Source organism: Typopeltis vanoorti, chromosome 11 (assembly GCF_054136105.1).
Source record: "Typopeltis vanoorti isolate ZY-2024b chromosome 11, IOZ_Tvanoo_1.0, whole genome shotgun sequence".
Classification (NCBI taxonomy): domain Eukaryota; kingdom Metazoa; phylum Arthropoda; class Arachnida; order Uropygi; family Thelyphonidae; genus Typopeltis; species Typopeltis vanoorti.
The window spans coordinates 32,311,253-32,335,514 of NC_143559.1; the positions used below are offsets into that span (position 1 = coordinate 32,311,253).

A 24,262-nucleotide genomic window follows, 5' to 3' on the forward strand; every position below is an offset into this window, starting at 1 on the left:
GCATTTCACCTAAGTGGCTTGTTATGTTCAGTAGGATAGGTTTGTTGGTTTGCTGTGACTGCTTTGGTTTTGGGTCTTTTTTGGAAGGTTGATCTTGTAACTTCAGCATACGATCTTCCATCCGTTGTGGAGACTATGGTTTGATGGGAAGACGCTTGTTCTTGAAGAGGGGTTTACTGGTTTTGAGTTGTAATTTTTGGTTTTGAGGAAATGCTATACAGCCCCTATAGTTTGCAGGGTGTGGTCCTCCGCAGTTTGCACACTTTGCTGGAAGTGTACGAGGTTTATGGCATTCATTTGATGCATGTTTGCCACCACATTTAACGCAACGAAATTCAGCCTTGCAGCATCGTTGGGCATGCCCAATCTTCTGGCATCTATGGCACTGGGTTGTAGTTGATTTGTGTTTCAATGCCTCAACTTTTATGACTAGATCACAGATGGTTTGGAGATTGTATATATGATTTTGGTCTTTGCTTATTTCCACTAGAATTAGAGGATAGGGTGTTTTATCAGCCCTCCGCATTCGGCTGACTTTAATTGGGCTAAATCCCTTAAGTTGGAGGTCTGCAGTGAGGTCTTCTATTTGTAATGTTTCAGTTACTCCCCTTAACACTACTTTTAAATTTTTTTCACTGTTGAGTGCAAAAGTGTGATATGGCAAGTTGTTGTTGTCTAGAAGTTTGGTCATTTTTCTGTAATCTGATGATGTTTTAGGTTGTATGCGAATCCCTTCTTCTGTGTTTGTGGCTTTAATGAAGGTGATATCTGAAGATTTCAGTGTGGATGCAACGGACGTCCAGTGCTCCTTGGCCCTTAGGACGACTGGGGGTACCCTTTCTTTAATTACATTATCTGGTTCTATCTCCACTGTTTTGGGTGTATCTGCAGTAGAGGAGATTTTCCTTTTCTTTTTGACTGTTTGAAATTCTGTGTTGGTTTTCACAAACTGCGGAGTATTCTCCTGAGATGCAGCATTCTCTGTATTCGTGGAGTGACTTGATTCTGGTTCAGTCAACATACTTCCTTCATTAGAATCATCCATCCTATCTTCTGTGACTGCTGTAGGGGGGAATGTATCTAAGAGCTTTACTTTCCCTGGCCAGTTGTCGCTCAAAAGTTTTCCTAATCTTAGGAATTCTTTGTAAACTTCTTCAAATCTTCAAATATGCCTTCATTGAGAGGTTTTGTCATGATTAACAGAAGGCAACAACTCTATTAAAATAAAGTTTGAGAAGTGGGACCTAGAGCCCAATGTAAATATCCCGTAGATCAAGTCGATCTACCAGCAAAGGTAGTAAATGTTTCACAGAATGAAGAACACTTTCCTCTATATATAAATATCCCGTAGATCAAATCGATCTACCAGCATCAGTAGCAAATATTTTACAAAATAAACTTTTCTTTAGAAAATCATAACTATTTAAATCACTGATCACATATATAAATAAATAAATAAATAAACACTTGGCAACCGCCATTACGCACCAGCGCCCTCTCAAAGTCACCCCGTACAAATTGTTCTTAAAAGAACTGGGCGATGGACTGAGTCCTTGACTCTTTATCCCGTCATCTGAATGAAGATAATCTGTGTGGGATGGAGTGTTGTTGAGCTAAAAAGCTCTAGTCATGGCTGGGTAACGGCAATAGCCGAGCCTCAGTTAAAACTTCATTGGCTATATATATATATAGCATTGCCATTTGTTACCCTGGAAGTCCTAAAAAGGACTTTTGGCTCTCAGTTAAAACCCGAAAGCCCTTTTCATCCATTCCCGTACAAATTGTTTTACAACTCTTTAATTGTAATATGATTATCATATGGAATACAGAAAGGTGTATTTCAGTCTTTAGACTTACAAAAAATATTTTAAATTGATTTAAAATATTTAATGATTATTATGAGTAAAATATAAGTTACATTATTATTTTTAAGAGAAATAAAATAATATAAGTAAACCTCTTTAAATAGTTTGAATTACGTATTAACTTTACATTTCAAGACAAACGATTTTTATTTATGTAATCTTTAGTGACAAAATAAATCTTTTTAGTATACACAACAATGCGCCCTCTATATCTAGTTCAAGATCCTTCAGGGTAAATCTACTACAGGAGCTATCGAAGTTTCAGACTTCTTAAAGTCATTTATACCCATTTCTCTACTATAATCGATTACGTGTCTGACAGTTTGGGTCAACTAACAACATTTGTCTTCTCTTGATCCCTTTTGCGTTACAGCTGTATCTTTTAGGGGAAGTTTATTATCCTATATCGTCCACTAATCACAATACGGCCGTCTGTTATTAAAATAATTAATCGTTTATGTACACTGCGTAATTATACGTGGTTTAAGTAGCAGTGAGAGTAAGCGCTTTGAATAACAAAAATTAGTAATTTCTTTATTGTATGCTGGACTTAACAAGATAGCTGACTTGAGAAGGTGTTGCTGAAGCGTATAATTAGTTTTTGTTTTTCCTTTTCATATTCGGAGTTTTAATTTTAACTTAGAAGTATAGGAGTCTACTTTATCATCACTTGCCAGTTTAATATAAGTAATTAAAATGATAAAAAATTATGCATGATTTTTTTCCATACGAAGCAAGTCGAGAGCGAAAAAAAAATTTATTACTTAAATAATAAAATTCGCGCCTTCTAGAAGTAAGTAAAATTTAAATGTGCATTTGATCAGTTTAGAAATAGTAAATGGTCGGAAAAATCCCACTGCGTTGCCATAGTTACTTGAGATGGTGATTATAGTCGCTTAGAGATGGACCGCTTTTCGTGTCGAAGGATAAGGTTAGTCGGGGTGGGGGGGGGGGGAGGTTAAGGTGGAAGTAGATAATCGAAATTGGTGTTGATGTAATGGATGAAACACCTAACCTTATAGAGGAGATTCTTCCTACGCAGACATCTGAACATAATCGGGTTTTCGGATTACTGAGCGTCCTCCCACCGAGCATGATAATCCTTTTATATTACAGAATGGTGTGGGTTTGGAATCGCTGCTTATTTTAATGTGAGAACTCCAGTCTTGTAAGTGAATATTAGTAAGCCATAGCACGTTTAAACATAAAATGTTTGAACAGCCGGATCGGATATTCTCTTCTGTAGTAGGTGCTTAGTTCTTATACGTTAAGCAAATCCTTTTAGCGAATATATCGTGTACTTTTGTATATTTATCTTTACAACTTCATATAATTTAAATTTAAGAATTTAATGTTCCACTTAATTTTTTATACAGTTATTTTTTGCGCGGTACTTGCCATTTCCCACAATGCAATACAAGTCTAGAAATAAAGGTGATTTGGCAGGTGTAGTGGGGAAATCACAACCAACATATGGCTTAGATAGGACTGGCTATAGACCTAAAAATGAACTGTTGTGTTTGTTTCAAATGCCAGAAGTATAAGAAATAAAGGGGATAAAATGGTTTCAATTTGAGTTTATTCGCCCCAAATCATTGGAATAAGTGAAACATGGTTGAATGAAGATGATATCGTAACCGGAATAGAAATGGAAGGGTACAGTATTTTTCGTGAGGATAGAAAGGGCAGGAAGGGAGGGGGAGTGCTGCTGATGATAGCAAGGGAATTAAGTCCACATAAGGTAGACATGAAAGGAGGAAATAGTGGAAATGGTTATGTGGCAATGTGGTGTAATGTGGAGGTGTTGAGAGGAAGATATTTAGTTGGATGTTGCTATAGGCCTGGGAATGTGGAAGGTGGTGATGAAATGTATAAACAACTTGGATTAGTGAACAAAGGAAGGGTAATTATTATGGGTGCTTTTAATTATGGTGGTATAGATTGGAATGAAGAGATAGCATTTGAGAATAAGGAAAGTGAATTTGTCGAGTTCTTGAGAGATAACTATCTCAGGCAGCACTTAAAGAAAGGCACGCGAGGATCAAGAGTACTAGATCTCATCATTTTCTCAGAGGATGTAATTGTTAGAGGGTTTTCACATGTTCCTCCAGTTGGTGAAAGTGATCATGAAGTAATCACCTGTGTTGTGGCTAATTATATGCAGGCTTTTACGAGGAAAGAATATATGTGGAATTATAAGACTGGTGATTATGACAAACTTATGAGACAACTTCGAGCCATAACATGGAACGAGGAGTTGAGCGGTAAGGAAATAAATGCTGCATGGGAACTTACAAAGAAATACATAATAGCATCAATGTACGAATGTATCCCAAAGGCTGAATAAGGTAGGTGTAAAATGGATGAATGTGGAGCTTAAGCATTAAATCTAGAAAAGGAATACTTTGGAGGAAGTACAAGATGAATGATGGTAATAATCAGTCACATTAAGGGTATAAAGAACAAGCCAGGAGAGTGACTCAGTTAGTAAGGAAAACAAAAGTAGAGCATGAGCAGAAATTGGCAAATCAGGTTAAGAAAAACCCTAGAGTTTTTCAAATATGCGACAAGTAGAAGGAAGAATGATCACGATAAGATGAAGTTAATCGATGAAAGTGGTAGAATGGTAACTGCTGCAGAATACATTGCTGAATTCAGTGATCAATGATCAGGATGTTTCAGCTCGATCTTTGTGGAATCATGAGGAAATTAAGTGCAGAGGGCACGGGGGGGGTGGCTTAATTGTGAGTGAACAGGAGGTATTTGAGTAAATAAATAACTTTGATGTTAATAAGGCGACAGGATTTGATGAAATATCACCACGCATCTTAAGAGAATATTCCAGGGAACTGGCAGTAGCAATGGCATGCCTGTTTAATAAAAGTCTTGCAATAGCACAGGTTCCAATGGAGTGGAAGGAGGGTAAATTGTTCCATTGCATAAAGGTGGTGATAAGGCTGTAGCTTCAAATTATAGACCGGTCTGTATATCTGGAGTTGTGGTGAAGGTCCTGGCGAGACGTAGGATACAGAAATGGGTTGCAGTATTCTCTGTGGTTATCAGCATGGGTTTGTTAAGGGGAGATCATGTTTCACTAGCTTACTTATGTACTATAACAAGGTGACAAATACCTTGGACAGAGGAGATGCATATACAGCGGTGTGCTTTGATTTTGCAAAGTCTTTTGATAGACTGTCACATGAAAAGCTGTTAATTAAATTGAAAGAGATGGGATTGGATAACAGACTTCTGTGTTGGATCAGTGACTGGCTGTCAGTCACTGATCAGATAGGTATCAGAAAGTTGTATATGGGGGTGCAGTATCTCGAAAAAGAAAGGTCAACAGTGGTGTGCCACAGGGGTCAGTTTTGGGACCATTGTTGTTCAATTTGTATGTTAATGATATTGTTGAGATGGGTTTAACTGGTGATGTGCTGCTGTTTCTAGATGATGCAAAACTGGGGAGAGCAATTCATAGTCAGGCTGATGTTAATGCCTTATAAGAGGACTTGAATAGATTGCATGAATGGGCAGGTAAGTGGAAGTGTCAGTTCAATGTTGCAAAGTGTAAGGTTTTGAGATTTGATAAGAAACGATGGGATTTGTATACAATTGGTGGGGAAACTTCTACAGAAGTAGAGGAGATGAGATATCTAGGTGTGATGATGGACAAGGACCTGAAAGTCAGGCGCTACATTGTACAAGTTGTGAAAACATCACATCGAATAATGGCAATGATGCAGAGAACTCTGACATACAGAAATAGAGGTTATGATTCCATTGTATAAGGCCTTGATCAGGCCTCAGGATTATTGTGCACAGATTTGGTCGCCGGCCGGGTTTTCATGGTAACGAGGATATGTTGGAAAGGGTACAGAGAAGATTCGCAAAGGTAGTCAGTGGTCTTTTTAAAGTCATCTGGAGTACGAGGACAGATTCAGGGAATGTAAGTTGCAGAGCCTCGTAAATAGGAGGAAAGGGGGGGGGATATGATTGAGACACATCAACTGGTCAGGGGTTGTTATCAGGTAGATATAGAAGAGATTTTTCATAGAATTGGAGAGGGAAGTAGAACAAGAGGCCATTGCTGGAAACTATATAAGGAAGGTGTGAGCAAAGAAGTGAGAAGCAGCTTCTTTGCATAGAGGGTGGTTGGTGAGTGGAATGCATTGCCTGAGTGTGTTGTGGATGCGGACACATTGAATCAGTTTAAGACGCGGTTGGATGAGTATTGCATGCAATAGTGAATACCTCTCACAATGAGTCCATGGAGGTCGGGTGTTGATGATAATAATAATAATACTGTATATGCGTTCATATGATATTTGTAAAATTCTTGCATTGTTTAGACAAGCATCTGGGATTCCGGTTATTTCAAAAAATACTGCTGGTAATCAATCGGTATTATTACTTTGTAAATAAAGTCCCTGGATTAATCTAAATGCATTATAGAGATCTATGCTTAACTCTAAAACATTCTTGGCAGAGAGTCTTCATTTGAGGGGTTTTTAATGGCGATATGTTTAATTTCAAAATGTTTGGTATGGAAGGCAAGTTATGCTTTGTTAGGTCTGCTACTGGTCATTTAGATATTAGGTTATATCTTACACTGAAATGTTTCTTTTATTATGAGACTTTAAAACGAAATAAAAACGTAATAAATGCTTAGTTTCAGGCTATCTTTCAATGAATTGCGTCATCGTTTCAATATAGTTTTTTTATGATAATCGAAAGATATTCATTGCAAATTGTTTGTATACCGTGATTATTTAAATTTGGATTTTTATGGCTATTTCTATTATTTGCTTTGTTTCTATGGTAATTAGCAAACGCTAGTATAATACGCAATTTCCGTATTATAATTTCCGCATTTAACACAATACAGTACCGATCGTTTGCTTTTTTTTCTTCTCGAACCATTCTGTTAATTGGTCTTTCGCTTTGAACCAATGGAAAAGTAAATATATTTTCAGAGTAAAGTTTGACTGTTTAAATGTCGAAGTGAATCAAAATTTCTAATGAATTATAAAGATTAAAATAAACAAAAATCTCCGATTGATTGTGTCAAATTATAACAACGATATTCTATCATATAGAGCTACACTCGATATGATAAAATACTGGTTTTATACTTTTTTAATTATGTAATATTATTATGGTTCGCTACACGTTCTCAGTAAACATGTTGGCCATTAAGCATACGATAGAGAGAGATGGGAGGGGAGGATGGCTCTCTCTACAGCCCTAAAGTAGTGGATCTTCAAGGACTATTTCTTATTAATTAAAACCCTTCCTTTGAAGGGCTTGAAAGCGTTCTCTGAATCTGCTTTCGGTTCAAGTTTGCGTCCATTAGGCGTTGATACGCCGTACTAACATTAGTGTCACTTAAGTGGCATTAAAAGGATTTTGCTCGCATATTCCAAAATCAACCAGCATTTAACCAAAACGCTCTTCGAATCTGAACTATGTGAGTAACACTTGCTCATTACCGCTCCTATTCTAACTATAACGCCAATTTTCAGTGTTTATTTGACGTCATAAATTGGTTTCCTTGTGTTTATCGTGACCAAAAGTCCATTAGCTGCTATCTTGGCCGGCATCTGCTGCGAGATACAATCAGGTTCATTTGTAAGACGCAAATGAAGGGTAATTAGACAATGAGCGAATCCTGTGTCTCTAATGGTTGTTATATCTGCCTAAAGGACGACTCGACACAATTAAGTCACATCTAACACTGATTTTAATTGCTTTATGGAAATGGTTGTGGAAGCTCACTACACGCTGGATAATATGGCAAAGATAAGTAGTTTTAATGGTCGTTTTGCAGCCCGAGCCGACTTTATAAAGACAAAATAATTAACGTAAGCATGTGCAAAGCGATGTACACGTAGGCGAGGATTGTGTGCAGATGGCTATTTCTCTAAGAGGAAAGGCAGGCGGTCCAACTTGCACCTATCATTATGGATACCCACAGACACATACGAGTATATATTTTTTTCTTTCTTGTTTATCGGAACATCTTATAGACTGGATTTGCGGCTACTATTGGTTGAAGGAGGCTATCAAGTGTCCGAATGATTGGTTGGTGATAGCGACTCGCACACATAACTTTGTTGGATTCTGTATCAAACTTGACTCAACTGATTTCTACTTTACGCCACCTCCGAGCTTCCCGTAACGAAGTTAGCAGGTGGCTAAGATTAATTTAAAAAGATTTTGATACTTCCTAATCATTAATTAAACTTAAGCTCGTACGTTCGTAATTATCGTTTCATTAATTATATTTACTACACTGTCAGGCTCTTAAAACGAATTACTCATTTTCGCGGATTACCCCATGTTAAGGGGGGGGGAAAGAAACGGGTAGCGTGTTGCTAACTAATTAAGTACATCAGTTAATCAATGGAAATATTATTTTCTCTGGAGAAACAACAGTTTGCATTAATTTTCGTTCCATCTCATCCAGTCTGTTAAATATAGGAAAATGTTTATAGACAAGCTTTAAAAATTACAGACGAGTTTTACCTGCCAACAGTGATAACTTTGGTCATGTGATTATGAACGTGTTAATGACAAAACAATTGATATTCAAAAACCATGAAATGAAACCTTGGGACAAACATTCCTGCATTTTAACCAAACTCATAACCGAACTTTTTTTACTTTAATTAAAGAAATTAGAAATTTTGAGTATTCAGCGTTGTTGTTGCTTAGTTAGAAAATGTCAAAATTCATATCGGAATAAAAGTAACGATGCGGAACTATTTAGTGTCTTGTCACATTATACTACACGCAGAAATTTGAATCTTCTTTCAGAAATGTAGTCGTTTAATTATGGTTCTTTTCTTTCTCTACATTTCCTACTAACCAACCACCTTGGTTGGAATCTTGTTTTCATTTAGTTTAAAAGAAAAACTGAAATGCAGGCACGCAGTTATAGCGAACTCGCTGTTACAACAGTGCGTCACTTTGTATCATTTTTCCTTGTTACTCACGACGTCAGAATCACCATCTTGATAACAAAAGAAATTTCTTAGATGCAGGAATGTGTCAGCCGTGGTTTAGAAAACTGCCCAGAATTGTTTGGGGAAAAAAGTTTCTCTGCATAAATGTTATAATCTCGACAAGGAATAATAAATGGAAAACAGTAACCCTGCTACAGTCGTAGTAGGTCATAATAGAAAAACGTAATTTGCAACTATTGGCATACCGGCACATATTGAGGAGAGGCTCGTAAATTAAAATGTTAATTATGTACCCAACCTGAATTAATAATGTCCTCTATATGTATTTAATGACATTCTTTACTTCACAAAAAGTATGAAAAAATTAATTTAATATATTTCCTGAGTTAACAAACTCAAATGTATTCATAGCTCTTCAACTAAGAGTGCAGTTTGCTAACTCAGGCATGGCAGTGATTAAAACTGCTATGTTAGGGCCTTCGGGGAATGAAAATTTAGGAGGATTATAGCTGAAAATATTACATTCCTTTTGAGGAGAAAATATCTCTAGGGGGGATATCCGCTATCTTTAGATATGTACGCTGTGTCTGACTGAGTAGAGTTCAAGTAATGACGGCTGAAAATCCTGATCTAAAGGCGACTTACAGGAAGAATGTAGCGATACTGGAAGAATAATATTACATTAATTACTCTGCATAGTAAATATTCGTATTTAGTGACTAGATGGTATTTAGATTTTTGCTTTAAGATTTATTGATCAGTGACGTGAGCAACACGAAAACACAAAGATTCCACGCGCATAAGCGTTGGGATTATCTTCCAATAACAATTATTACATCCAAGAGACGTTAGTTCATCTATGGTAAATACGATTATTGTCGTCCACGACTTAATCACTTTTTTTCCCTGTTGTTTTTCTTTTGTAAGTAGCAGGAAAGAATAATAAGGTAATTCAAACGCGTCGAGAATGTGTTGAAAGGCCACTTTTATGTTACTATTATAAACCTGGAACATCCCCAAAGCATTAATAGGTTGGCTTGCTTGTGTTTCAATAACTCCTAGATTGTTCCTTTTATTCATGTTATTTATTTTCAAAATGCACAAACGATCTATTCCACCAATTCTAATCATTTATTTAGCTGTTCTCTAAAATTAAACGTCAGTAATTAACACAGTGGATAATAATTAACTGAACAAATTGAATCCTATTCTAATTACATTAATTATCCTTATTATTCAATAGTTTACTCAGTTTTGAATATTTTAAATCTAGCATTAAGATAATATTAATTTCTAATTGCAAACTAATAATTCCTACGCCATTCTTTGAACAGTTTCCCCTTTCTCCAAATATTCCCGACTCTATAAGAAAGAAACTCCTTATAAGAGTTGTAATTTTTTTCTTCAGTAGCTTATATTACCCTTTACTGTGACCTCATCCATCCAAGTGCAACAGAATTCGGCTGTCTGTGATTGTATAATCCTTAATTAATGTGTCAACCTCACATAAGTCTCATTTCCTACTAGTTACACTAATTACAAGAATTAGTTGAATCTTTATTAGAATAAAATCAAACCTTCCACACATTTAGCGACTCCTCTCTGAATTAGCTTCAATTCTTTTAGCATCTTTGAAATGGGGATCACGGAAGTTGAAGCGGTAATCGTACACTGTCATAACTAACAACTTACATACGAGTGTATCACATTTTATTTTTAAGTAAACGACATTTGAGTTTTACCATTTGTCTTTCCTGCATGAGTTATGATTTAAATTCCTAACTTAGATCATTACATTCGGTAATGCTTTGCTATATCTTTGTATTCACTTTATATCCATGGAAATCACATTTAGTTGTATACTAACCGACTAGAAAATCTTGCAATGAGTATTTGAGATACTACAGACAATTTCCTAATCTATTTTCACGTTAACAAAGATATGTTGCTAGTAATATTCAATTTGTTAATGAATATACTAACAGAAGGGACCAAACTTGAAGATTATTCCGTTCTTTACCTCGACTGCTCTGTGATCTTCCCCCGGAAATTCCTTTTTGTCAACCCATTCTTTATTCTTCTCACTTATATACTCATCGGTATCAGTTTGGCGTGTTTTAGCGCAGTTGGATCTGCAAAACATCGTCGAAGGATGTCAAAATCTAAGAGTATTGAATAAATAGTTGAAATCTGAGTGCATTAATACCAAACGATCGTAAGATTTCTGTTTTTCTACTATTAAACGGAAATCTAATGAAATGGGCATTGTTTGATGCTCCTTGTGTAATAATACTCATTTTGATAGCTGTTTTGTGACTTGCATCCACGAAAACTTATAAATCTAGATGACATCAGTACCGCGGTTGGGATGATCATACGAAACATCGAACTTTTCAAGCCTCCAATAAGCTAGGCAGTGGTCTCACACCACACAATAAAATTCACATCTCACCTAAAGACATTCAAAAATATCCATAACGACTTAAAGATTCGAACCCGCAGTCTAGAAAGGGATACACTTGCCACTCGTCCACCAGTCGAGTATTAAAGCCAATGCAGCTTTGCCTCTTTCGGCCAATCGTTAAGCTATTTTTCAGATACCACAAAACTGTTCTTATACTCTTAAATAATCCAGCAGTCAGAAAATGTTTTCTTAAGTGGGCTTTCTTTATAGTTGTAAAAGAATTATTTGATTCTATGTAGAATAGAACTCTATGAATCAGTATCTAAAGTGAAAAGATATCTGGTGGCAGATTTTTATTTTATTTATATTAATGGTTTCAACTTGTGACCTTTATCTTTCTGTAGTTATTTTTATTTTGACAAAAAAAAAAGCAAATAATACCGAACAGCACGAAAGCAGATATTTAACTGCATTCTAGCCCTGATCATGTATATTCTATGGCTTTCTTTCTCCACCCAACTAGGGTCATTTATCAAATGGATTCTATCGTTTTTTTTTTCATGTGTAAGCCTCTTATCCCTTACTTAGATACCATTCGTCCATTAGGTGCTGTTTGGGAAAGGTGCACAATATTACTTCGTCTTAATCCTCTTACATCTCTTTACTCGCATCCTTCATTCGTATTCAAAACATTCTCTGCGGTGGTCGGGATCAGTATTCTGCAGGGGTGATTAAGCTAATGTAAGACGTTTTCCCTCATTTGCGATCAATTCTACCGCATTTGAGCTTTCCAGGTTCGTTTGTTGATCCGGTTTGTTTTATATTTAGGAACTTATGTACAATAGGAAAACTACGGTCCATGTAGCAGTTTTGCCAAAATACCAGAATGCATTTTTTTTACTTTATTTTTTCTTGTTTTTTAATGCCGTTTATTCGTCATCCCAATACCTTGCCGTGAAGGACTGCAAACTCACCGTCCACTTAAATTACTGCCAAGAAAATCGGTGGAAAAATAATTTATTATACAAGATTAAATTTCATAGCTTTTCACGGTTGCGTATTTGGCCTGAAATGTAGATTCTACTCACTAAAGATCGATCGGAAGTCATGTGCTTATTACGGAAACTTGAGCAACCCCTTTTGAACAAGATGAAGACCAATTAATCGTCCAGTTGAGTAATGCGACGATGGTCGAACTAATAAAGTATGTGCTGTTATTTACTGGTCATATTCATCACGCTACATTAGTTTCCGAGCTCAGATTGGTCAGTATCAGATAGGTAGGTCTAACACAGAACTGTTTAAAAAAATCTGTAAAGAATAACTGTTTAATAAAATATCGATTCTTGCTTCCGAAATCTTTATTATAATAACATAGTGATACAGTTAAAACTAACTGCATTGATTACGTAATTAACGCTCCAGTTAGCTGTGTGAGAGGGCGCTGTCATTGCTTGCCAAAACCAAACGATGTAAGTATTAATTTTTGTTGCGAATTGTTCTGTGAATGATTTACAAAGTAATTACTTTTGATAAATGTCTCAAAGCAATGCAAACATCGACGTCTTAAGGTTTCTCCAAATTTTTCGTAATGAAAAAATCGAAAATGCCAAGTTTTTTTATAGCAATTAAAGTGGGTGTTGTTCGTAGTAAAATAGGCTATATACGCAGTGAAATTAAACCTAAAAAAGCAGACGTAACAACTTACAAAAAAATGCATGCTATGTATTGATGAAATTTAATGTTCAAATTATGTTTTATTATATAATTTATTTATAAATAATACGACGAGAAATTTAACAGTCGCAATATTTTTATCCTAATATTTATAATATAAAATTTAATAAATTAAAATAGTTCTAACTAGTGATCAAACCATATTAAAACTGATATATCAAAATAACTTACCACCATCGGATCATTCTTGCAAATATTTTTTTCTAATTTGCAAAATATAGTGTTCTCATAATCGTCGTCCGGTAGCATCCTCGAGCAAGAGGGTTGCAGCAGATGAGCAGCTCTTCTCCATTTCTCTGTCTGTTGCCTCCATCATTCTTAAACCAGTCTATTCCACGATGTCATTGAACCACTCTCCAGTTGGTCTTCCACGGCTTCTCTTCCCCTCAACTTTTCCTTGTAATATAGTTCTTGTCAGGTGTCCCGAAGAACCTCTCAGAAGATGTCCTGCAAGTCTGGTCTTTCTTTGCATAATATTCTTGAGCAGTGTTCTTTCCATCCCAACTCTTCTTAAAACTTTTTGATTTGATATTCTCTCTGTATAGCTAATCTTTTCCATCTTTCTCTAACACCACATTTCCAATTCATTAATTCTTTCCATATTTCTCTTTCTGAGTGTCCATGACTCACTTCCATAACTTGCAATACTCCAAACTGTTGCTTTAACTATTCCAACTCTAACACCTATTTTAATATTCTTGTTTATTAAAATTGTCTTCATTTCCATAAATGCCGATTTAGCTTTGCCTATTCTATTTCTAATGTCGAACTCTGAAGTTCCTTTCTCTGAGATCCAGCTACCTAAATATTGAAATCTATCCACGTCTTCTAAAGTCTTCTTTCCACATCATATCTTTACATTATCTTGGTCTTCTTTGTGTTAATCCTTAGTCCGTACTCTTTACAACAGTTTTCAATTCTTTGAACAATTTGTTGTAATCCATTTTCACTTTCTGCCATCACCGCTACATCATCCACATATCTTAAGTTATTAATGATTCTTCCATTTATTTTTATTCCTTCTTCTACATCCTCAAGTGTCTCTCTAAGCATCTGTTCACTATAAAGGTTAAACAATAATGGTGATAACTTGCACCCTTGTCTAACTCCTCTCTCCACCCGGAATTCTGCTGTTTCCTCTCCATTTACACATACTGACGCTGTTTGTAACCAATATAATCTCTTTAAAATTTCCAAGTCATAAGAGTCGATATCAATATTTTCTAGAATGTCAAAAAGCCTTTTATGTTTCACTGTATCAAATGCCTTTTCAAAATCTAGTTCCTCTGTTGGTTCGGAATCCAAACTGTTCCTCATTCATTTCTTTTTCTATTTTATTCTTAATTCTCTCTAAAATTATTTGTGCCAAAATTTTTGCTGTGTGAGTTATGACTTATCGTTCTAAAATTGTTAGTCTTTTTTTGGAATGGGGATAAAAATTGATCTTCTAGTTCACATAATAGTAAATAAAATTTATTATTTTAGCATTTATTACACATTTATAATTTAAATTATGTTTAAAAGTTGCAAACACTATTTTCTGCTTAAAAGACGTCTAAGTTATCAAGCGTAAATTCGGTCTAGCTATTTGTTTAAATTTACTTCGACCTTGATGAGATGCATTGCTTCCTTTAAATTTACTAATTTTTTTATATGAAAAAAAATGTGTTGTTCAGAAATACATCTCCTTTGAATTTTCGTTAATATTTTTAGAATTGCTAGTATTTCTTTGTCTAATAATCTCGGATTTCTAACAAATTTAAATCATTAAGAAAAGCGGAGAGTCGAAATAAATGGAGACTAATTCGGGTAGGGTTAAGAAGCATCCTGAACTTTTTACAAAAAAAAATACTATACATAAAAAGGTTCAGAAGGTAATTTCATATATAGAGTGTTAAAGTAGTAATAAATTACATATAAAAACCTAAATTAAAATTAAAAACATTACTATTAACAATGTTTTATAAATCGTTAATTGCAGTTTACTGATACACCTTTTCTTCTATAGTATAGCTTTAATATTATAATACTAGAAAACAGTTCTTTCCCTTCAGGGACTAGGAGGGAATCAGTCGACCGTGAGATGCGGTGATTGACTCATTCAATCCAATTAAAATGTTGATGGCAATGCTGTAGCCAATGAAGTTCTAACTGAGGCTCGGCTATTGCTGTTACCCTCCTGCCATGATCAGAGCTTTAATTGCTCAATAACACCTTATCCCTACACTGTCCTCTACAGATAACGGGGAAGATGAAAAGCATTCTTGCTTCGCCCCTTTAAGTGAGTCCTTATAAGGACTTTCCCTTCAGGGATAAAAAGGCATCTCAATACCAATAATTAAACCATATGAAAACTGATGAAAGTATTATATAATATAATAATAATAAAATAACTTAAGACTCTTATCCCATTTTTTATGTTATCTAAATCACTTATTTTCAGAATATATATCAATGCATTTTCAGTTTGTTTACGTGAGTGGTGTAGATATCAATTCGTAGGGATCCTTTTGATTTAGTTAGTGACGTAACAGTCCAGAAAAACCGGAAACAACCTTGTTAAATGATTTCGTGGTGTTTCACATCACCAAACAGGTGGCATGCGAAACAGAAGTAGTTTTGCTATTCGCCTTTACTAAGAGGGAGAACCAAGTGCCCGCGTGTATCATTCACGGTCCATTTACTCAAACACTGTGCTTACAACTAGTAATCCAGTCCATTTCGCTGCTCCATTCGGTTTACGAAGAAACACTTCTTGGTGAAATATATTACTCACTCGATTAGATTGACAGCACATCAAGAAGTTAAATGTTTTGGCAATTGGACCTTTCAATTTCAAAATAGATTCTGCGATAGTAAAAACATAGATTCGCTTTTACGAGCATGCGCAATTTCATTATCTGTAAAGAAAATGTATGGATAGGATAATATACAGCTATAGGCTCTGATCATGGTAGGAGGGTAAAGCAATAGCCTAGCCTCAGTTTTAAACTTCATTGGCTACAGCATTGCCATCCATTACTCTCCCTAAGTACCCATTTTAGTCGCCTCGTACGACATGCATGGGCTACAGTGAGGCTATTCTTATCCCGACTACCACACGGGGACCTGTCAAACAAATGAACATATTGCAGCTTATGAAGTAGATTTTATTAAAGCATTTGGTGTTTAATATTTTAACCTGAATATTCCTGTACAGTACCTACTAACGTAAAAAATATTCTTTAGTAAATTATAACTTGATATCTGCCCTATATATATAAAATAAGCCTTTTTTTATGTCACGTTTTTTGAAACTTAGGGGCTACCCTGAGTGTCGAGTTTTCAAAATTCGAGTCATCAGAATTCAAGGAGGACCGGCCTACTAGTCTGGAACACGGTGGGTTGGGCGCCGTAGCCCCCTAGTTTAAATATAAAAATATTACAGTGGTAACAAATGAGATATTTAACACTATTAGTACCTTACGTATCATTAAAACAGAGGGGTTAAATTATTCATAGATAAAGCTAAATGGATATTTTCCCTTTGAAATAAGTTTTGAAAGTTAATATGTACGAGATGTTAGTAATAATTATAAGAATTTTTAATATTTTGAATTATTTTTTAATCTTTCCAACACATTTTTGTAGTTGTCATAATTGTTGATATTCACATTATTTATTAAAGTGTAGGATTGGAACACCCGAATAACAGACGGTCCAAAACAAACAGACAACCCCAGCCACTATGAGCTCACGAACACCTACACCTCTTGCACCACAGTCTCACAGTGTTCAACAATATGCGACAGAAGTCCCACCGCCGCAGTTTGAGGCCCTTAACAGAACAAACTACCAATGGTAGGCAGGGACTTGTGCGAACGTGGCGCGTGCAAAAACGACAATGAAGGAACAGAATCAATCAGCAGCGCAGTCAAACCTGACAACTCTCATTACTGTCTCCCTGGCAAATATGCTATAGGATTTCAGCAGGTCCAATCCTTCACCAGCTGCTAAAAAAAAAAGATTCCTATTTGAAACACGTCAATCCTCTCAGCACGTATTGATGAAGAGGAATAAACTAGCTCCAGCCTCTCTACAGATAGTGGCATGGAATACCAATGGCCTCGAACACAAGATTAAGGAGCTCCAAGCGTTCACTCAGAGACTTCAGCCGGACGTTGGTTTGATAAGTGAAACACACTTGAGGCCATCGGATAGCCCCAAAATTAGGGAATATCACCTCTACAGAACTGACAGGCTAAATTACAGAGGCGGTGGCACTGCAATCTTCATTAAAAATTATATCCAATACCATACAGTGAACAACCACTAACCTCGAGGTTACTGGCGTGGAGGTTCCTACCAGCTCGGCTGGCAGACTGAAAATTTATGCAGCATTCAACCCACCGGGAAAACACATTACTGCACACGGATCTGGATGCCATCCTAGATGCTAGAGAGCCCATCATTATTGCTGGGGACTTAAACTCCAAACACCCGGCATGGAATTGTAGAACCACAAGCAACAACGGACGCATCCTTCCCAACTATACAGGATTCAATTGCGCTGTCGTCGCAGGCCCCAATGAACTTACTTATCACAGCCCGAATGGCACTGCTGACATCTTGGATATAACCATCCTGCTAAATGTTAAATTCCAATATATTTAAGAACATTAAACGAACTGTTATCAGATCATGATTCAGTGCTATTACAGCTGAGAACGCAGTACAACCTATCTCCCCTCACACTCATTCATATCCTGGGAAAAAATTAGCAAAAGCACTCTCAAAGTTCATTGGCCCTGTTCCTTCTATAAGGTCAAGGCAAGAAATTGAAACATCGGTCAAAAATTTTACTGAGCAAATTAATGCAGCCATAACGGCAGTTACCTCTTACACAACTTCCTACACAACAAATCGGTTACCGAAGTATATTATGAATCTGATCAGAGATAAAAGTAAAGCTAGAAAGAGATTTCACAATACTCGCGCGCCTCAAGACAAAAGAATCCTTAACAGATTAAATGGATCTGTGAGAGACGCCCTCAAAGCCCACAGGGATCGCTGTGGGAGGATAAGTTGTCTTCCTTCTCACCTGCGAATCACTCTATTTGGGGACTCTTGAGGAATCTCAGAAACAAGAACAAATCTCTGGACCTTGTGCACACGGATGCAGAGAAGGCAGAAACCATTGCAAAAAATTTAGAAGGGCAGTGTCGACCTGCTTATAAAAACTTAAATTTCAACCACTTGTATAAAATTCATCGTCATGTGACACGTACTAAAACTTCCTAATGCTTGTACTAATCAAATCGTCCCTACTTCACCAGCAGAAATCTACGAGATCATTAAGAACGTTAACAACAAAAAAGCTCCTGGTCCAGATGGCATCACCAATAAAGTCATTAAACTACTACCTCGCAGAGCCATTATGCATCTTACCAACATTATCAGCGCAATCATTAGATTCCGATATTTCCCTTCCCCATGGAAAACTGCTTATATAACCCCCATTCATAAACCAGGTAAAGACCCATATCTACTACAGAATTATCGTCTCAGCCTGATTTCAAACGTGGGAAAGATTGCCGAAAGGGTCATCCTTTCGGCAATCTTTATCCGTACATAAGCTGAGTATCCTTCCAAATGAACAATTTGGATTCCGTCAACATCATAGCACCACTCAACAGATCCATAGACTAACTGAATATATTACCACAGGCTACAATTGGCATCAACTTACCGGAGATATCTTTCTGGATATGGCCTAGTCCTTCGATAAGGTGTGGCATTATCATCTCCACAAGCTCATCGCCTTTGACATCCCGCTACAGATGGTCCAGTTGATCCCATGATACCTCAGCAACAGAATTATGCAGGTCAAGATAAACGGAACTATATCTACCAAACGCCCCATTCTGGCTGGTGTTCCGCAAGGATATTTACTGGCCCCAGTTCTGTTCTCGATATTTATGGCAGATATTCCACACAATCCAATGTCATCTATCTTGGCCCTCTACGCTGATGACACAGCAATACTAACCAGATCCCTTCACCCACACCCAGTCACCAAAAACCTCCAAGAAAACCTACAAATATTAGAAAAATGGTTCTCCAATTTTTCTAATATTACAAGTAAACCCCTTGAAGAGCATGGCCTTTCTCTTCTCCAGAAGAACAGTATCTCCTACAGTGGACATCTTCCTGTTTAACTCCAAAATTCCTTGGAAAACAGAAAAGCCAGTTACCTTAGTGTGGTGCTGGACAAAAGACTAACCTTCAACCATCACGTCGAGGACTCGTGTGCAAAGGCATCAAAAGCCATCGCCCAGCTCCATCCCCTAATAAACAGAAACGATAAATTACACACCAGAATCAAACTGCTCCTCTACAAATTGATGAGTCGTCCTGTAATCACATATGCTTCGCCAGCATGGAGCCATACCGCTGATACTAATATCCTCAAACTGCAGCGAGTGGAAACCAAGTGCCTTCGTATGATTCCGAACGCCCCATGGTTTGTCAGAGATGTTCGACTTCATCGGGACACAGACATCCCTTATACCTACTCTTTCCTTCAGTCTCTTGCAGCCAAGTATTTCCTAAAAAAAAGTCTACACATCCCAATCCACTGGTGCAACAAGCTGCTGACTATGATGAGATGAAACGGATCTGTACAAACACAAAAGACCTAAAGCCATCCTGAGATCAAGAAATGATCAAGAATCCCCTTGCGCTCTCAGGACGAGCATATTGCTCATAAACGTTTTTCTTCACTGTATCCATTCAGACAGCGGGTAAGACGAAAAGCATCTTCCTTGACCCTTGGAGTCAGTAAAGTTAAAGTGTAGATTGCAACACGAGAATTTTTCTCTTATTTAATGTTCTTTTGTTTTGATGCAGGTGCCGCGATTTTACCACTTTTCTATTCGAGTTGCGTAACTTGTTATCCCAAGTGCGTTTCTATACTAATGAACGACACTAGATTGCAATATATGCTGCCAAAAGAAAAACGTAAACAAATTTGTCAAACGTCTCTTGGTGGATGGCGAGAACCTTTAACGAATAGGATTGTTTGCCATCGTATCGCATCTATAATGTTACTAAAATGTCATGCAAGCGGAGCAAAAATGAAAAATAAAAAATTAGCATTCGCTTCTTAGGTTGCGTCCGATAGCACGTCACCAATCAATCTCTGTTGCTGCGCTATTTCTCCAAAGAGGCGGACCAGATTATTGGAGGATCGATACAAACTTGATAACACACCCACAGTAACTCCATTCGTCCAGAAGGGAAAGAGGGAGGGAGGCAGAAAAGCGATGATAATTCTCGACCGCGATAGCTAGAACAACGAAGACCCAATTGCTTGGACCCTTATGACACGGTTCTGTCGGATACAATTAAATCACAACTTCCGTCCACTAACCTTCCGTAACAAACGCTGTTCTGATCGACGGGAGTTCACCTCCCTTTTTCTATGATGTGGCTTCTCCCCTCGGTCTGCCGAAAAACGAACGAAAGAGGGGAGAGAAACCAGAAATGAGACGGTTGAAAGGTGGGAATTTCGGTCTCGTGGCTGTTGCTATCTCGCCGAAACCAGTGGCCGGGGACGCCACTGGCACTAATCAATCAAATTGTCCGTAATATAACTCGATCGGCGTGCTGGCATAACAAGGGTTTGCCGTACATAACTCCCTGGCGGACATTGGGATGCCCATTGCCATTAGTTGCCATGACGACGGCACATCGAGGATAACGAAGAGCGAGAGACTGCGTTCTCCGCTACCCGAACAATCCCGTCGCTAGAATCCTTGGAGTCAGTTTGTGGGATGGTTATTTCCCGGGGATGAAGCGTAGATATTGGTGTAGTGCAACTGTCAACTCCTACCGTGATTTGAACTCTGGATGCCGAACAGGTGAGGTGATTATCGATATTTGTTTCAGTTACTGGTGGGAAGGAGGGGGGGGGTGATCAATTGCATCGTCCAGCCAACTACGAGATCGCCTAACAGCTAGGGGATACTTTGAATGTTGACTTCTCAGTGCAAAGTTTGGCAATGATTTGGCCTATCGTGCATCAGGGACACATTAACGTGAATTCACGGATTTTGCTGTCGGTGTCGTAATGGGAATATGCAGCGTACGTTGCTGATTTACTGACCTTGTACTAAGTTTGCTTTTCAAAGTCTAATCGAGTTGCACGCATTTGAGATTATTGCTTGCATTGGCTTCATTGAAATTTAGTTTGTTTGATCCCCGATAAATTGGTTTCAGTCGATATCTAGAATTGTGCTCATAAGAGAAAGGACTCGGTTTTTCATACCTCGTGATACAAACACGTTTCATTTTAGCATTTCCAACAGTATTTCTATTGAAGGAAATATAGGAAACCGAAGAATATTGCATGCAGTAGATTGAAAAGCGTTCATCAACGTATAGCTCTAAAAGATGCACATGTTATGGAGCTGCAGCAGCGGGCTGTACTTCCTAGTTTTTAATTGTTTCCAGGATGCATTTTGTTTTTATAAGACATCACAATTAATTGAAGATTGACTCAATTCTGAAATAACCCTCAATTTATGTTTAGTTGATGCTAAAGCAATTGAAGCTCTAAGCCACATTATGCCTATGAACTGTGGGCGTTCTATGGCCGGTTTGCATGTTATGCGGGATGGATTCTCCCTCCAAGTCTCTCGGAACGATAAAGCCCTGGCGCTTCCGAAACCAGTTGACCTACCTTTAGTGGACATAAAGGTTGAAGATAACTTTAGTGGACATCGATCGGCATCTATGGACGGGTATCTTTAACGTGAAAAACGAAGGATTATACGAGTGTGTTGTTCCAAAGCGTTAGTGGGATCAGAAATAATGGAAAATCCCTCTATTGCAATAGTTGAATCGTGGAGTACTGCGAATGATTTTGTTTCTTCACGAATTAACGCATGACCGATGTTGCGAAATGTCTGAACAAATTAAAATTTATTAGAAATAACATCAAATAAATTAAAATGTATTAGACCGTCAAATTTTTGTATGAATATCCAAACATGTGGATTGGCGCAGATATTAATAATTCGCCGCTTTAAAGATGAAAAATGAGCAAACTTCAACTATTACAGATGAAGATTCCTGAAGAACTGGTGTACTTTCATTTTAGAACAACAGACGATAATCCACAGTGGTAGCTTCCACCAAAAGTGGACAAAGAGCGAATGGAGACCTCGCCACGACAACGTCCTTGCACACTAAACTTGTGCTCTTATTTTTGGCCAAAAATATTGTCTCGCTAATGCGGATCCCCTTCATACTCGCTAGAATGGCTCCACTGAACTTTAAGAGTTTCTTTCCAGCAGCAGTGACAGGAAATTTAAACAAGGCGCACACGTGCAGACTCTGTAAGTACACATTTTACTTCTCGCACTTTCATTCACGATACTTAGGGATCACAATTCACACAATTATGTATTATTATTATTAGGAATATCTCCCCACCCCTCCCCTCAGCTCGAACTTCTCCGAATAACAAATTTTCTTTCACCCATCTGACTTAGTCGAGTAGGAAAATCTATGATAGTTCAGCAGTTGACTCATAGATGGCTTTCTATTTTTGTATAAATTCGTATAAATCCCTGGAGAGCCTGTGTAGCTCAGTGGATGTGGCGTTTGCACACCACCGCGCTAGGCCGCACGAAGGAAGTCTTGGTTTCGAGTCTAGTCGGCGACTAGAGGAAATTTTTCTAAGCCTTTTTTCGACCGGTTCCCGAGTTAGTCGATCTCTGGCACGGGCAAGCAGGTTTTTCCTCCCGGAAACTCGGGTTTTTCGTCCTGTAAACTCAAGAAAATCGACCGTAGAACCCACATTATTTCAGACATTAAATATATTGTGTTAGGGTTAGAAGACCACGAGATGGCGGCACATTTGAGCCGCCTCTCTTCACTGCGTACCGCTTAATTAGTGATAGCCTTGGGCCATCTGTCTCTGATTGGGTACCAGTGGAGATTGAACTGCCCACTCAGTCTCCAAAAGTTAGATAGGGCTAAATGGCCTCGCCTACTCCCGTATATACGGGAATAAAAAGGCGTTAGCTGATTTTTTTTTTTTTTTTTTATAAATCCCTGGTTCGAGAATTAAGAGAGGAGTATGAAGATTAATGCTGCACTTAAGAATTTTAATTCTTTTTTTTTCACTCCATTTTGCGAATAAAAAATAGAGCGAAAAGGAACACGGGATCTTATCGTAGCTTTTTTTTTTTTTTTTTTTGAGTGAGAGAGAACCGAAATTTCTATCTCATTTGCACGCATGCGCGCGCACGGTTTCTTTTACCAGCGAGAACCTGACAAATTCAACTTGTTTACTTAAAAAGTATGAAGCTTAATTTTTAACCAAATTGACGTATTGAATAACGAGAATTGCTTCGTTAATCATTTAAATTGACTGAGATCTTATGCTCGCGCAAAGTAAGAATTCAATTAAAAGAATGCTCTCTGAAGGATTCAATGGCGTTGGGTTGTTTAGACAGACGTTAACAAATCGAATAATTAATTAAAACAATGTAACTAATTGTACACTATGTATGAAGTTACCCTTCTAATTTTTAATATCAAACTTTCTTATAAAATTTAAAGTGTCAAAAGACACCAAATAAATTTTATTAAACTTATTAAATTTAAGAACGTTCAATGCTTCAAAAAATGGATGGCAATGCTGTAGCCAATGAAGTTCAAACTGAGGCTCGGCTATTGCTGTTACCCTCTTGCCATGATCAGAGCTTTAACAGCTCAATAACACCTTATTCCTACACTGTCCTCTACAGATAACGGGGAAGATGAAAAGCATTCTTGCTTCGCCCCTTTAAGCCAGTCCTTATAAGGATAAGAAAAAAATATATTTTTGAGAACAAAAATGCATTTTTTGTTCTCAGTGGTCAGCAAATTCACTGCGCGTATTTCATGCCATTCAGCAATTTTACGGTTCAAAAAACGTTTTCCAATTTTGTCCTTGATTAGGTATCTCACGGAGCGAACTAAAACACCTCAAGTAGCTTTCTTATCCTGATGTCGCAAGTGTTACGTCACCATACCAGGGGTAATCATGCGAAAGCTTAGAAAAAAATCGTTGCTTTAACGTAATGTCGTCATGGGCTATTACTCACGATCCTAATTCTCAAAAATTAACAATAAAACAAAGAGAAAATTAAACATGTTTAAATAAGTAGATGTTGAGAATGCAACTCAATTATAGTATACTTTCATCCTCAACATCTTTCTCTTCTAGTGCGTTTTAGGCTCTATCAAGTTTGGCTCCG

At 37.3% G+C, this 24,262-nt stretch overlaps 1 protein-coding gene across 4 annotated transcripts in view; it reads left to right on the forward strand.

Moving 5' to 3' along the window:
• Positions 1 to 24,262, forward strand: part of LOC150101420 (protein dispatched homolog 1-like) — a 173,534-nt gene that overhangs the window by 77,286 nt on the left and 71,986 nt on the right. The window contains exon 1 of one of the 4 annotated variants that reach the window (XM_090400278.1): positions 16,300 to 16,350. The exons of the other annotated variants lie outside the window; for them this stretch is intronic. The gene's annotated coding sequence lies outside the window, so the exon portion shown is untranslated. Of the gene's footprint in view, positions 1 to 16,299; positions 16,351 to 24,262 lie in introns of those variants that run through there. 4 annotated transcript variants of the gene reach the window in all.